Below are 15,767 nucleotides of genomic sequence, written 5' to 3'. Positions count from 1 at the left end.
GCCAAGAACGGAAAAGTGACAGAGCTGACACCTGGACGCCTCGAACCGTGGGAAAGTTAATGGTATGAAATGGGCAAGTTGCCATCCTTACGCACCAGGTCCTGCACCCCAACTCGACGTTCCTCCTCTGTCTCAGGTCTGCAGTTTGCTTTGGTGCTGGCTGCATACACACAAACACACACACACAGACACACACTTGCTCTTTTGTGTTTGCAGTCTAAACATAGTGTTGCGGGAGAGTGTGTCAATTTATTGTTTGTCTGTTCCTCTCTCTGTGCTCCCTGATGTTTACCTCAGTAGAACAATGGACTGGCCTGGGAAAACCTGAGCACTGGAGGTCTGATCCTGTGTGTGTGTGTGTGTGTTAGTGTTTGTCTCAGGCTAAGTACTGTAATTCTGATTGCATTTCCTTCATAACAGTCTCCAATAATGCAATAATCAGTTACTTTGCATAGTCTCACCACCACCGTGCCACCTCTGAGCAGTGTGGACTATTTTGATATGTGTCTACAATTTCTACACACATTACATATGAGCCTCAAACACTTAATGCCGGCAACATGTCCATCCACTCAGCTGGATTAGGACACGTCCAGAAGACCCGCACCAACATGCATCTTAAGCCATAAGTGCTCTGACAACTTCCTGTGTCATTATGTAGGAACTGGAAGTGCGTAGGACAATCCTGCTCTTTGCTGGCTCCAGAGAAATTAAGACTGAGACCTCTAGGAAACTTGTAGCCGTTGTGTCCACACAAGCAACAACGTTCTGAAAAAAGCTACAGTGTCTGCACTCCGCTATTTCCCACATATATTTCATTGCATGGAATATTAACGTGTCAATCATTTAGACAGTAAGTTAACCTTGACATCTGAATATAAGCACTTGCATGTGAAATTAGAGAGAGATAAAAACACTCAGTAGAGAGGTCAAGAGGGCATTATCTGTAGCTACAGGCTGTTAATTCAGTCAGCCTTACATAAAAACCACTCAGATCTGGGCCTTTAGCCAGCCAACAGTTGCACTAAGTGTCTCATGTGGGCTTACCACTGAGGCTAAAACTGATATAGCTGCTGTGGCTAGTGGACTGGGCCCGAATTTAACAATGACTTCAATCTGAGCATTGGTGCAGTGAGGGCTACTTCATCTGCATGTGGCATTATTGGTCCATGCTGCTACTGTAAGAGATGGCACCTATTCATGAAGATTTCCCACGGCATGCTTGTTTCAAAAGAGATGAAATTCCTCAAGCAATAGCAGAATGGCTTTAAAAAGAGAGACCTCATTGTGTTTTCCAAGATGAGAAATTATATCAAAAGAGTGTCAAAAAGCGCAGCGTGCTATCGTGAATTAACGCCGAGTAGCATTTCATTATGAGAGCTCGCCACAGAGACAGGCAGAAAGAGAGAGAACGGAGAGGCCTGCGCTGTGCCCATCCTCACTTTGGCCTAGTGCCAGGCCTGCTCCGACAGAGGAGGAGAGAGAAAGGGAGGGCGTAGCGAGCACGCGTGTGTGTGAGGGGTGCAAATATTCCCCTGGCAGGATCCCTGGGACCCGGCGGAGGGCAGGGTTCAGCCGGTGAAGGAGAGGCTGCGTGCCCGGCAGTCAATTAGCGGCTTGCATTTACACAACAAATGGAGCTCCCATGGTTTCTCCAGTGCACACACACACACACACACACACACACACACACACACACACACACACGCACACGCACACACACAGACCACTCTGAGTGTATCCACTCAGCGCTCATCAGCACACGCCAACGCAAGGTCAGAGAGAGGGGGAGGGAGGAAGAGAAAGAGAGACGAAGAGGGCAGCTATCTGCTGGAGTGCCACTCTACAAACACTAACTCATTGGCTGTATCAGAAACACAAGCAGAGTCACGGTGAGGCCAAAGCAACAAAATCTCTGCTGCTGAACACTGCAGACTGACTGATTAATTTATTAAGGAAAGATATTTGCTGGTTCCAGCTTCACAAATGTGAGGATCTGCTGTTTTTCTCTGTTTAACACTACTGTAAATTCAAAATCTTTGAATTTCAAACAACTGTCCAAAACAAAACAAGCTATTTGAAGAAGTCAAATGAGAGACTGTCACTTTTTTCAGAACTTACATTTTATACTGTACAAAGTTCAACTGAATCTGCCTTCAAACCAGTGACATTCAATCATCTTAGGCTACTGGACCACCAGTCCAACCCTCTGCTAAACTTGACCAGCAAAGTCTTTGCCCTCCTTACAACAGGTTGTCCTTGCCTGAGTAAGTGCAATGAATTGTGGCACAGTAGTTCTCTTTTGGTGCTTTGAAGCATTAAATGTAATTTGTTTGAAAACCACCTCAGCAGGAACAGCCAGCATCATGCATTAGGGCACACCGAATGAATCCAAAACAAAAATTTACTTAGTGGGTTGTTAATTTAACTGGGCTGGCAGCAGCCAAATATTAACTCTGGGTGATTAGTCACAGTGTAAAGCTGATGTGAGGCTGTTGACCAGCAAACCGACGCTCAACTTGCCGGGAGATGGACAGAGAAGGAAAGAAAGACAAAGAAAACACTTAAGAGAGACAGTCAGGTAGAAATCACAGGGCAGGGGTGACAGACATCCTTTTCAAACATTTAGCTTCAGCCAGAAACGTGTGGCAAATTGCCATGTCAGGCTGACGAGTGAACAGGAGCTAAAGTCAATACCGTTGACTCAATAAAGTTGATCAGGCAATACCCCTTGTCAGGACCTGGAGAAACTCCCTTCAATCTTTCTTTGCGACGCTGGGGTGAAAAAAATACACACAATTTCCAGGCCAGGCAGGCAAAGGGTTACACTGCACTTCCATGCACACAGAGCAAACGAACAACAGACTCAGAGATGATTTATTCTGCAAGCTGCAAACATGAGAGAGGCCAAATTTAGACTCCAGACCCTTAATAGCAATCAACCACTTCTCTAAAGCGCCAACACACAACTTTTGCGTCGCCTCAGCTACATGAAACCACTGCATCACATCTGAGTGCATTACCCACAAACACTGCGCAGAAAGAAAAGAGATCCACGAGCACTGCCACTGGAGCGCTGGAATATTATCGGTTTTATGAGTAAAAACGACAAAATGATTGAGAGAAAGGGAGAGCATACTAACTTTACAAAGACCAAAACATCATTGCTGTCTGTGTGAATGGGCCAACTTGGGTTATGAGCTCTGGGAAAATAACCCTGCTCATAACTAGGGCTGCCTGCAGGTCCAGAAAATAATCATCTTCAGTATTAAAAAGGGTGAACGGAGGTTACTACAGCAACTGTAGTTCAGTAAACCTACATTCATCATTTCTACAACCGCACTTACGGGCATATTGGCAGCAGCCCTACCTCTCTGCCATTAAGTCCACTCCTCTTGATACGTCTGTCCATTTCATGAGTCTTGCAGGGCAGGAGTTGTTGCATTAACTTTTCATAAGGTGACCACATAAAAAAATACTAAGTCTGTCCGCACGGCCTGCCCTGTTCAAAAGCCACTGTAGAAACATTGTTGTAACCACTTTAATGCCTTTGAAACGTGATAATCCTGTTAAGCACACAGAATTCTACGAGCTCCTATAAAACTCTTATTTAGCTTCAGTTTGTCTGCACCTCGAATCAATGACAGCAGAAAGGTATTTTACCTGTGTGATTGGTTGTTGTACCAAACACCGTTTGACCACAGATACAATATCAATATCATAAATTGGATATTGGGGGGTTTGTGTGACAGGAGCATGATACAGGAGACAATCACTGTCTCTGTCTGTCCTTACTTCCCCTGCTCCTCCCAACCATCTGTCATTCCCTCCCATTGACATTCAGGTGAGAACTGCCCTGACTGTGGACGGCATATCCGTGTGTGTGTGTATGTGTTTGGGGGGGTAGCTCGGCAGTTACAGTGGAAGCAGCCTGCCAAAGTTAATGGGAGGAAGACGTGGGTCTGTGCCGCTGTTGATGGGGTCGTGTTAGTTTGGAGTGCGTGTACGTATCTCATCGCCGGCGGGTCGGCACGCTAATGTGTGCTTCTCTCTGCCTATCCGCCCTCTACCCACTCTATCCATTCATCTCCCTGCCTATACATCAATCTATCAGGGACAATTATTGGTGGAACGAGACCAGTGGTAAGTGGATGAGAGGTGACCTGCGCCATACAGCAATCAAACCCCATCCCGTCTCTCTCTCTCTCTCCCTCTCTTTCCCCCTGTCGCCCTCCCTCTCCCTCCAGCTGTGCTCTGAATAGGCCCTTAAATCACTCGGCCCGGGCCCTTTGATTGGTTGACCTCTCTGCATGATTAAACAGCCATTTTCATCACGTCCTCCATGGGAGAGTGACAGAATGAGAAAGAGGGAGAGAGGGGAGAGACAGACACACTGATAAAGGCGGTGAGCGAGCCCAACAAAATGGCATCTCTCCATGCTGGTGATGACAGACATTGGGATCAGGGGAGAAAGAGACTGAATATCCAGCGAGTGCAAGCCAGTGTGAATGTCACCTGAAAGCATGACACACACACACACTGTGAGGTCTAGAAGACATAGCTTGACCAGGCAGGACAGGTAAGACTGGACGATGTGACCTAAAACCTATATGGACCACTGCGCTACACTGTGGGTTGATTTGCTGGTCAAACATCTGGTTCAATGTCTGGCTGTCGGAGCTATTCTCAGTTTAATTATACAGGATTCAAATAAATTATAAATATTTGCAATTTCAGTAAATTTAGGCTAGTAAGACATCCATAATGATGGTAATTCGATAAATGTGGTTTATAGTTCAGCCCCTATGACAAGCGCCATTATTTAGAGCACTGAATACAAATTACAGTTTAGGGTTTAGAGACAATGTTATTATCCTGAGCAGCTTGCAGTGAGTGAGCAGGAAGCATACGGTACAATTTTATGCATCGCATTGTTTTATGTTGGCCTTGAGTTGCGGCGCTTCGGCAGAGATGGAGACGCCTCTGCGGTGTAATGTTGGGGGGGAGGGGGGACAAGATATCACGGGGTCACAATCATCATTGCTGTGACCAGCAGACCTTAACACTAATTCCCTGAAATCACCAGTCTGAAGAGTGAGCGAGTTTCATTTCCGCCTCTTCCCTGAAACCAAACGTCTCGTCCGATAAAATCGCCACCCCCTCGTAACATCTGTTTGGCTTCAAACTAAAAAAGCAGTAAAGCCGGGGTGGCACCAGCGACGGCAGCTGTTCCAATGCTGCGTTCAGTCCTTAATTAAAGTTTGACTTAGCTTCTCTTAGTTTCTGTCATCCCTCTTTCCCCACACTTTCTCTTTTTCTCCCCGTGCCTTGCACAGAGAGCATTATTTATTATTCTTTGGTGCGGGCTGCCTTGTTGCTGTTCTGAGTTAGCTAGTGCTGCCAAGTTCCCGCCTTCACCCCTCTGTTCTGTTCTTTTTTCCCTCAGCCGTTTCTGGCCGAGGTGCAGGCTCTGGCATCATTTTGTTCAGATTTCTCCTATCCCGCCCTTTCACAAATCTAAACGCTCAAGGCTTTTATGTTGATGCAGCTACAAGCAGACTGGGAGACGGGCTACTTTTGAAAATGTGTCTGTGCTGTGGCCAAGTTTGACTGCAGCACTGATTGCCGGGGGCAGGATGAGGTGTGCCTCTTGAATGAGCTAAAAACAGCTTGTGCCATGTTTTGAGAACAGCACATGTGGCCTGTGAAATGTGTGTTTTTTAGTAGTTTGCGAGAAATAGAAGTCACGTATGACCGGCTTGATGTCGTCTTTGGTTGGAAAAGTTCACCTTTTCTGGCCCTGTTTGTCTGCTCAAAAACTAATCATTGGTTTTATGGCATTGTTTTCAAGCCACACTCAACATACAGTGTTGTCTCAAGTGCCAGCTGGACAAATACTATCTGTCATGTGTCAGAGGGCAGGCACAGAGAGTCTGCTGGTGCACCAGGGACCATGTCACACTGATCTCAAGAGCCAAATGAGGTCACACTCGGGTAAAAATGGAGAGTCAAGCCAATGGACCAGAACAGCCACATTCCTCCACATGCAATGGCATCCAAGGAAATCATGGAGAGAAAGGAAGCAACTCCTCCCAGCTGCCACACATCAGCAGATCACGCCAGTCACAAGTTACACACCCCATTTAATTTGGAATGCAGTGGCCCGACAAGGGCTGAACGGTATTGCTGACGCATTCCTGCATGTTTGCTGGCTGTTTCGTCACATGTTCTGCCTTCTTACCCACCCCAGAAAATCTACCAGCTTAGAGAAGAGACTCGAGGCAAAAATAGTGAGAGACAACCAGAGAGCAACACTTAAAGACGCTCTTCGTTAGCCCACCTCTCCTCACGTGGGAGATGGCACACCGCCGACCTGTGTGACAGCTCCTGGTGGGGGGAGTGGAGGCCAGGGTCAGAGGTCACCGAGCACAACTGGAGCCATCATGGGATAGCAATGTGTAGCTCGCACTCACACCCACATTAACGCCCCTCCCCCTGATGCAGTAGCTGCTCAGAGGTCCACCCCAGGCTGGGCAAAAAGCAACACCAGGGCCTGGCAATAAAACCTGCGTGGCCCCACTCCACCTTTAAAGTAGGGATCAGTCTAACCTTTAACCTCCCCCTATCCCACCCCTCCTTCCAGTTTGGAGACCTCCTCCTCCTCCTCCTCCTCCTCTTCTTCTATTTCTGGTTACGATCAACACCCCACCCCCTTCCCGGCGGTCCACCATTGTCTGGCCTGGAGTACTTCTTCCCAGAGTCCCCCTGCTCTGCTTGCCTCTCCTCCGCAGGGGGTCGAGGAGGGAGAGGCAACTTAAAAGCACCCCTGGGACTCGAGTCATTGCAGCATGGAGGCAACCCAGGTCTGCTAAAAGAATTAGGCCGAGCAGCCACCAATGTTCTGCACAACATGTCGTCAAGTGGTTTTCCCCTTAACAAGCTACGTAAGGGAGGGAAGAGAGGGAAACAGGGGTTTTATGGTCCTTGAGCACATGTTTCCACTGAGGGAGTGAAGGAAAAACAACCGGTCTTTCGGGAGCATCCCAAAACTGTTGTGTAAAGTTGTTGGATGTTAGATGAAGGTTCTCCAAGCTGTTTAGATATGCCTCCAGGGGGGTTGGAGGCCAAGAGACAAGCAATGATATGCAAAGGTTAAGCTTCTAAACCTTATTTGAGGCCCTTTTGCGTTGAGCTGCCTATGAAATGTCAGTGTTATCATCAGCCTGCTAATGCCACTAACCTTTGGAAAGTATTTGCATTGATTTGCAAGAGGTGAGGGTAGTATTACTGGGTAACTGTAGCGCCTGTGAATAGAGAAAAGTCCCTTGTACATGTGTCTATGGTCGACATGCTATGCAGTGGCACAATGCCAACACACAATGGAGGCCAGACTCGGCGGGCTACTCATCACTTCTCCCTCTTTAACCCTTTGAGAGGAGCACAAAAGAGGGAGCTGACAAAGAGGCTGTGGAAAGAAAAGGAGGCAGCAGAGGGAGGAGGTGTAGGATATTCTGTGCTGCTTCAGCACCGTTTTAAGGGGACTTTCAGAATACTTTTGGTGTTTGACAACTTGAATTTGGGTCCACTGTAAGCATGGGGCAATGGATGCCAAAAATCCAAACAATTTCTCTGACAAGAACACTGTGATTAGGGCTGCAGAGGAAGTAGCCCTGTTCTTCTTACGAAGACTCGTAACAGGCTCGCACTATTATTTATGTTCCGGTGTTCTTCAAAATAACATTTCTGTGGTTCTTTTGGGCGCCTGTTAACAGAAATCATTTGTCATCTGGGCTACAGTTTAAAATAAACTAATACTGCTTTCAGTCAGAGCTTAGAAAGGTTTTGAGCTGGCCCCAAAACCTGACAGGTCCCACTTGGCCCTGCTGTGGAAAAGTGGCTACTGAGAGTTAAATATTGGGAGGTGAGAGGCCTGGAAGTGCTCCAAAGTGATTTAGGGCTAAAGCTACTCAAAATCTACCCTTCTTTTCACAGCTGAAGTGGGATCGCATAGCAAATTTAAAAAGTGTAACTGCCTATGCTGTTACGCTGAAAAACATTTTTTTCCTTTATTGACTGGTTTTCTGTGAAGTTTCTGCCTACATAAGACCTCACCAAACACACAAACATGCACCAAACTAGCCAGAAGCATCAGCCCACATCTTAAGAGTGCCAGGCACTCAAGGGAAAAAATGAGTGGTAAACAAAATGAATAAATGAGCACTTATCTCCATCTGGTAAACACGCACAGGTGCTGACATCAGAGTACGTGGTTTATGAGCCATGGAGAGCGAGTCCATGTGTGAGTGTGCGCGCACACGGAGAAGAGATGGAGAGATCCTACTTGTGTCCTACATGCATATGCACCCACTTTCTCAGTGCCTCGGGTGTGACACCACCACCCTGCTGACCTCTCCAGAATAAGACGCCTTTCCTTCCGCTAACATGAGGCTTGTGGCTGGCTACTTCACAAGACAGCCACAATAAAGGGGCCAGACAGGCAGCTAGCTGATTTATGGGCTCGCCCGTGGCTATGCTATCCCTGGGCAAGTGGCTCCTTCAAAGGCCCGCCTTCTATTAGTCTTATTTACAGGGCTGGGGAGAACAGACCTAAATTATTTAAGATTCCCCTTGGTAAATACAACAGAAACAGGGTGTGTGTGTGTGTGTGCAAGATGGTGGTGAAGGATGGAAGACAGGGATGAAGAAGTGAAACTTACAGAGGCTGAGAAAGGGGAAAATATAAGTGAGCAATTATGAGTTGCTGCACCATTAACATTAATCACAACAATAAATGGCTATATGCCTATGTAGACTCCTCCCTGTTCATCTCCTCCACAGTGAAGAGTGTTACCTTACATTAAACATGAGGAGCCCCTGCTCACACACGCACAAACACTCTCAGATAGCATCCTGTACACCAGCCTCCTGTATACCGTGCGCACATCAACAAACGCACACTGACGATGCACTGCTTATCTCAATGCAAATACATGCACAGGCACACACCCACAGTGTGCTGGCTCCTCTCTCACACAGTGGTTCTCATTAACAAGCCAAACATGCCTGAAGAGGCAGACAGACTCTAGTGAGCACGGTAAACAACCAGTAGGCTCCCTCATCTAAACTGAGACTATCTCAGCATCAGCAACACACACTGTCTGCCGAGGATACTGACAGGCTGGGCGAGATACAGTCCACTCGAAAATCTGCTTTTTTTCCCCACTGAACCAGTGGGATTTGGTGTTCTGAGCTCAGGAGGAACTTAAAAAGGCAAATACTGGGTGTCGGTCCCGACAACATGCAGACATTTCTGGTTCTTCCATATTCCAAATAAATACTATACTGTGACACCTGATTATGTACCTCAATACTGGTGTGTAATCAATAAAGCGACTGTACAGTGGACTCATTGCACACAATCCAAAATTTCTCACACAAATCCAATAAACTCAGATAAATCTAAAAAAATATATATATATTTAAAAAGGAAAATAGTGAACCCTAAGCACAGTGCACCATTAAAAAGCTGTCTGTGGCTGCAAGATAAATTGAATGCAGAAGCACTATGCAACTGAATCCCCCTATACAATTCTTATTAACTCAAGAGGAAGTTTCAACCTGTGATCCACTTGCAATAAGCATCTTGTGTAGTGATTCTGGACTCACTTTACTCAAACTAACCAAGAAAAAGAATAGAAATTATAGAGGAATAATAAAAATAAGAGGAACGTGTCCCACCAGCCGTGCACCTTAGCAATAAAATTACAGAAGAGATTGCTGTCTTGTGTTACAGGAAGGGACTGTGACTGCCTGATCGATAGCCGACCCTAGCTCTTCTTCACAGGCAGAAATGCAACAAGAGAAGCCTTTTTTTTTTTTAAGTAGATGTAAATGTGGGACCCGAGCTGCCTGTCTGAGGCAGTGTCAGAGGGGAGATGGACAGAATGCTGACAAGAGCACTAGCATGCCAGGGGGGAAACCTCATATGCTGAGGCTGCGCCCACTAGCTGCGGGGGCGGTGGGATTCCTACACAAGGCCACTGGGTCAGGAGTGGAACCGGGGTCAATACTGTATCTTTGGACCTTCAGGCAGAACCTTCAGAATGACTGTAACTCAATCTCAGTGGTGACGTGCCAGGGCCTGAGGGTCAAATACTACCAACGACAGTGTTTCTTTGGTTTGGATGAGAGCCCATTCCACAAATTACAAGTGATTGTCAATTTGATGTTACAAGAAACTAAACCCAATGCAGCGCTCTTGTCAATAAAACCAAGTGCCTGCAAGCCAACGAACAAGACAGTTTCTCTGCACCCTACTTAAGTCAATCTCATCACTCTGTTTTACATTTCAACCAAACTAATCAACAACCTTTTGAACAAAAGGAGACCATGTAAATTCTGTTCCCCAACAGGCTGCACAGACTACAGTGGAGACGGCGCTTATTTTCAATTTGCAGCCAGATTAGCAGGCATGTTTTTGATACTGTCAGAACGGCAGAGATTTTTCTATTCCAAGTCATCTTGAGTGAGTGGCCTTTTTAGTGCCTGCTTCAAAAAGCATCCCCCATACCCCAGCAGCTGTCACTTTCAGCAGGCACTGTGGAGGACGGAAGCGGGGGAGGGGTCCTTTGAAGGAATGGTTAAAAGTGGGCGATAAAAATAAACTGGGAGAGAGGAGAAAATTAATTATACATAACAGACAGTTCACTTGGATGAGCACGACAGAGACAGAGAAACTATGGCTGCTTCGCTCAAAGAAAAAAAACATTTTCTGGCTGAGGAAATTTCTATTCTGCCACCACAGTGGTCATATTTATTTGGCTACGTCTGAAGTGAGGGATGCAACAAGGAATCATTTTTTAAGAAGGTCAAGGCGTCAAACAATACAGACAGAGCTTTCATTTCGAATTCTCCACGCTGGCGCTCACTGCGTGCATCCTCTCTAATTCGGGCAGTTTCCTGGGACCAAAATAAAACTGCCAGCCCTGAGCGCACACCCTCCCTCTTAAAAATGTGATGAAGCTTGCAGATAGCTCAGTCTGCCTTTAAATTCACTTCTGATTGGCACTGATGAGGGTTTATGCTGCTGGCTCATCTGCGAACTCACCTCTTGATATGATTCGTAATGCGCCGGCACTTTGCAGTTCACCACCGCCCACTGACTCTGAATCCCAGCTTCTTATTCGGGCCAAATGGAGGTCATTCCTATTTGAGCAGTCAGTCAAGACAGACCCGCCAGGTATTGGCGAGTGAGTTTATTTCATATTAAGGCTTGTCGACTGAAGAGGTGTTAGCGCCATGAGAGCTGTGTGTGTGTGTGTGTGTGTGTGTGTGTGTGTGTGTGTGTGTGTGTACGACAGAGCCCAAGGGTAGAGCCCTGCTGCTGGTCCCTCTTTAGTGCGTTTTAATATTGCTGCTGCTGCTGCTGCTGCTGTGTGGCTCCTGGCCCCAGGGTGCCACACAAGCCCCAAAGAGACCAAGTAAAAACATTCAAGTAGAGAGAGAAAGAGAGAGAGAGAGGATAGGACCAGGCTCAGAAAGAGACGGAGGGGTGGGAACACAGAGAAGCAGGACAGGATGCAACAGAAGCTAAAGATCAAAACAGAGGAAACATAAACTGAGGTGTTACCAAAGAGCAAACGACAGACGAGCACAGATTGAATGACGCGCACTCAGAGCAGAGCACCAGCAACACCACTAACCTCTTTAGCAAGACAGACACAAATGAAAACTTATGTAATAAAAACACGCCATCTCCATCGGCTATGATATGAAAGCAGATATTGCATTACAGCGCCGCTGTGCCAAGGAAGCTCTCAATCACACGTGGGGGTAAGAGTTTAGACCAGTGGCGTACCCGACACACTCTGACATAACCCCTGTACCGGATCCTCTTTCAGACGTAGTAAATGCTTCTTCGTGCACTGAGCCAAGGAGCAGCACTGGTAGGCACAGGCAAGCTTTGAAGACTAGTCATCCCACCATTAAGGCACTGGAGAACTGGTTGAAAAACAGATTTGGAGGGATTTGGAGAGAGATAGAGATGAGAGTCGAGAATGACGATGGAAGAGTGAGGCAGGCCTCACATGTGGGGGGGAAGAGAGAGGGATGGCGTGGAAAGACGGAGGAAGACGCAGACAACGATGGACTCCTGGCAGGAAGAGAGGGAGAGAGAGGGGAGGAAAAGAAAGCCTGAGTGGCAGCGTAAGTCTGGAGGCAGGGAGAACGGCACAGGAGTAGGCATGGAGAGGAGGCGAGAAGAGGAAATGCCTAAAGATGAGGTTGTCACACTGGTTTAAAATGTCAAAGAGTAAGGGAAACTGGAAAAGGAGCTGGATTTTGCAGTCTAGCATCACACACGCGGACACGGCACACTGTGAGCGTGAACGCAGTCCATACAATATATCGGCTCGCCACATGAAAGCAATGAATCACAGCCCAGTATACCCCGAAGAATACAGTTATGCGCTGAAAACCTTCCACATATATAAACAAATTCAATGGCCCGGCGAAGTAGTTTTTCATTCCAACAGAGAAGGTCCCATGTGAGCATGATGGAATTGAATTCAAATCCTCTCCTTTAATTCCCTTTTCTAACATCTTTCATCAATATATAAACACTAAAAAAAATATATATTTATTTAGGTGCCAGATCGTGATTTAGTTCTCACTTGAGCACTGCGTTCCTGCTTTGTCATCCATCTCCAATCTAATTAGACCTTTAATATGCCGCTCACAGAATAGTCCAGAGGAATGCGGTAGGGGGGGGCAGCCACACAAAGGCAGGAGCAGGGGGGTGCAAAGTGCACATGTCAGCTCGAATTCCAAAGTTTGGACATCACAGATTTACCGTTCACGGCAGCAGCCAGACCGGACAGGGCAGACTTTCAAAATTCATGACACTGCTGGTCTATTGTTGGGCAGATCTGTATCATAATTAGGGAAGATTGAGGCAAATTGCTTGTAATTTTCTGGCTGGGTTGCCAGCTTTCATGTGAAATGCCATGCAAGGTCACAGTTTTGGCAAAAAAGGAAAAAAAAAAGATTTTCTGAATAACTCAGCTGCCTGAGGTGGGAACTTCTTCAAACCATGATGGGATAATCATCTAGGTGAGGGGCTGCTTCTCACATATTCCCCCGATTCTGTTGTGATTTCAGTCAGATATGAGTGCGTGATTGTTAGGACAAGTGCAAACAAGTACAAATATCATTACGATCCACATGTCCCCCCCCCCCGGGGGTTTGAAGTTTCTTTGCCCCACACCAGCAGCCTAGAACATTTAGTCATTTCCAGACTCGTGTCCTTGCTCAGAGAGAGCGCCGCCGCTACATTTGGCTACATTCCTGCCACTCCTTGCTGTCAGTCACACGCTCATGTAAAGTGACGCTTGTTTAGGTACACTTCTGTTGTGTGCTTGGTGGTGATGTCGGTCTGCATGTGGCTGAATGATTTAAAGCTGTGACCGGGCACCACCACCTCTTAAACAAACACTCGTGTCACAGTTGAAATCCCACATCATTTGCATGTGAATGCTGCCCACCGCATTCAACTGTCAATACGAAGCTGCTGCTTGACTGATCGGAGCCCAAAACTGGGACACGTCACTTATGATAAAGAGTTATCACATTAACGCCTGTGTCTTATATGGGTGCTCAAGTGGTGGCACACGAGATAAAATGCACCAATCAATACCACTAGGCTTATAGTAACTGCCTCCAATCCACAGCAGACACCCTGCAGGACTCCTGCTTTAATATTAACTGGATATTGCAGTGATTTTTTTTTTAATGATGGGCTCCAGTCTGGACCCACTCCCCCTCCTTTCTTCTCACAAAATTAAAAAAAAGGTTAAAATGATGTCTAAGCCCTTGCTCATCCAATATGATTCATGAATACATTATTAAAATAGGCTCCAAATGAATTCACGTCGCACGCGGGGGTCGGGGTGGGTAGTCTAATTTGGTTAACCAGGATTTGATTAAAGAAAAAAAACAGAAGTGAGGAGAATCCGATAGAGCAATGAGACATTTTCAATAGCTGACAGGCGATGCGCACTCCACACACCCACAGCCGGCCCTCACCGCTCCGTCCCCGCTCAGGAGGAATTCAATTGCTGTCGAATAACAAAGCTTACAAATTGCCTCTCATTCGTTAGCAGATTAACGCTCTTTTCACAGCACACCAACACAATTTCTAATCATTTCAAAGCTAATAGGTGAATCGATTTTCTTTTTCTTTTTTTTAAGCAAGCACCACGAAACCCCTGGAGAAATCCAGCCCAACTCCTCCCTCAGGTCCGTTTAGGAGAGCCAGGGGCAGGGTACAGTCAAATGAGACTAAATAAATAAAAAGAACAAGCATGAAAGCGAGTGTTTAACGTAAAGCCGCGCAGCCTCCTGCGGGCCGCCCGGACTATTTATCCCGGCGACAGTGAGCGTCAGCTCCGTGAATACCTGTAATTATACACGGTGGTGGAGGCATTCCTCCTCCGAGGCGGTGGAGCAGCCATAGCCCGCCTTATAAGCCTGCTAGCATGTCCGTGTCACTGAAACCCGGCTCTCTGCCTCGTTTTACTGCAAGAAGAAGCTTTTCCACATCAGAAAACTCTACTGGGTTTTTTTCTTTACTGCAGCCGACTCTCTCCAACCAGCCAGAAACTCACCTCACACTGCACCAAATCTGAGGTTACTTACAACCTTTTTTTCTTTTAGGTTTGTTTCAAGCGCCAGGTGCGCAGCGCCAAAGAATTAAGATAACTAATGTCCAAATTAGTGAAGTTAGCTAGCTAAAGCCTCGTCCGGCGCCCAGAATATCCGCAGTTTAAGTGTTTGGTGTGGATCAATCCGACTGGTGGTCACACCGGGGCGCACATTCAACACACAAACACCAGCCTCCACACACCAGCACACGGCCGAATAAGTGGACGTTCGCGCTGCCCCGCGTATCCTCCCGACGCCCGGCTCCGGGCTGGGTTCGGCTGGAGCCCCCGGCTCCTCAAACTCGTGGATAAACCAGTCGCCGAGAGCGGAGAACACACGGGGAGAAAAACACAACGATAAACTCACCACACGGAGCAATGGAGAGGGGAAAAAATGTAACCTAAATATTTGAGCCGGCTCCAGCAGAACCCGCTCCTTCCACACGGAGGAAAAGCCCCGCGCCGGAGTTTTCAGGGTACTTACGGGTTCAGGTGATCCTCCGGGCAGATTTCCTCGCCATGGTTTTAAATTCCAAAACTTGGGGACATTCCACTCTGGTCACGGAGCGGCGGTGCTCTCTCTCCGGCGGCTCCCTGCGTGTGAATGGAGAGGAGAGGAGAGGAATGCAACTCCGGCTGGAGCGGAGAGGGAGGAGGAGGGGGCAGAGGAGGCGCTCTCCTGCTGCAGTACCGCACCGAGCCCACAGAGGGCGCCCGACTCCCGGTCTGACAGGGACACGTGCGAGAGTCTTGTACACTACATTAATATTTTAAGTTTCCCACATTTACACATCCTCTTAATTCATTTTATGCTATTTATTTATTAATATATTGTTATGTTTTATATTTAACTTTGTTATTCGACTGTATATTTATAGCAGTAATCAGAAATTGAAGCAGGTTTATTGCCCAGAAGGTGCTCACACACAAGGAATTTGCCTTTGTATTTTGGTGCATTACAATAAACATTGTAAGAGAAAAGGGAAGAGGGCGTGAACTGCAAAAAACAAGAATTATATATGTAAAATAGAAAAATACAAATGCGATAAGAACATTTTTAATGTTGTT

At 46.8% G+C, this 15,767-nt stretch overlaps 1 protein-coding gene across 4 annotated transcripts in view; it reads right to left on the bottom strand.

Moving 5' to 3' along the window:
- The window catches only part of LOC121612496 (plexin-A1-like), a 183,671-nt gene extending 168,384 nt beyond the window's left edge, over nucleotides 1–15,287 (bottom strand). For all 4 annotated transcript variants that reach the window (XM_041945414.1, XM_041945430.1, XM_041945423.1 and 1 more), the window contains exon 1: nucleotides 15,184–15,287. The gene's annotated coding sequence lies outside the window, so the exon portion shown is untranslated. The remainder of the gene's footprint in view (nucleotides 1–15,183) is intronic.
- Nucleotides 15,288–15,767: the final 480 nt, after the last annotated feature.

Source organism: Chelmon rostratus, chromosome 2 (genome assembly GCF_017976325.1).
Source record: "Chelmon rostratus isolate fCheRos1 chromosome 2, fCheRos1.pri, whole genome shotgun sequence".
Classification (NCBI taxonomy): Eukaryota; Metazoa; Chordata; class Actinopteri; order Chaetodontiformes; family Chaetodontidae; genus Chelmon; species Chelmon rostratus.
Note: the sequence above shows the minus strand (reverse complement) of the source record. Positions and strands in the feature narration are given on the sequence as shown.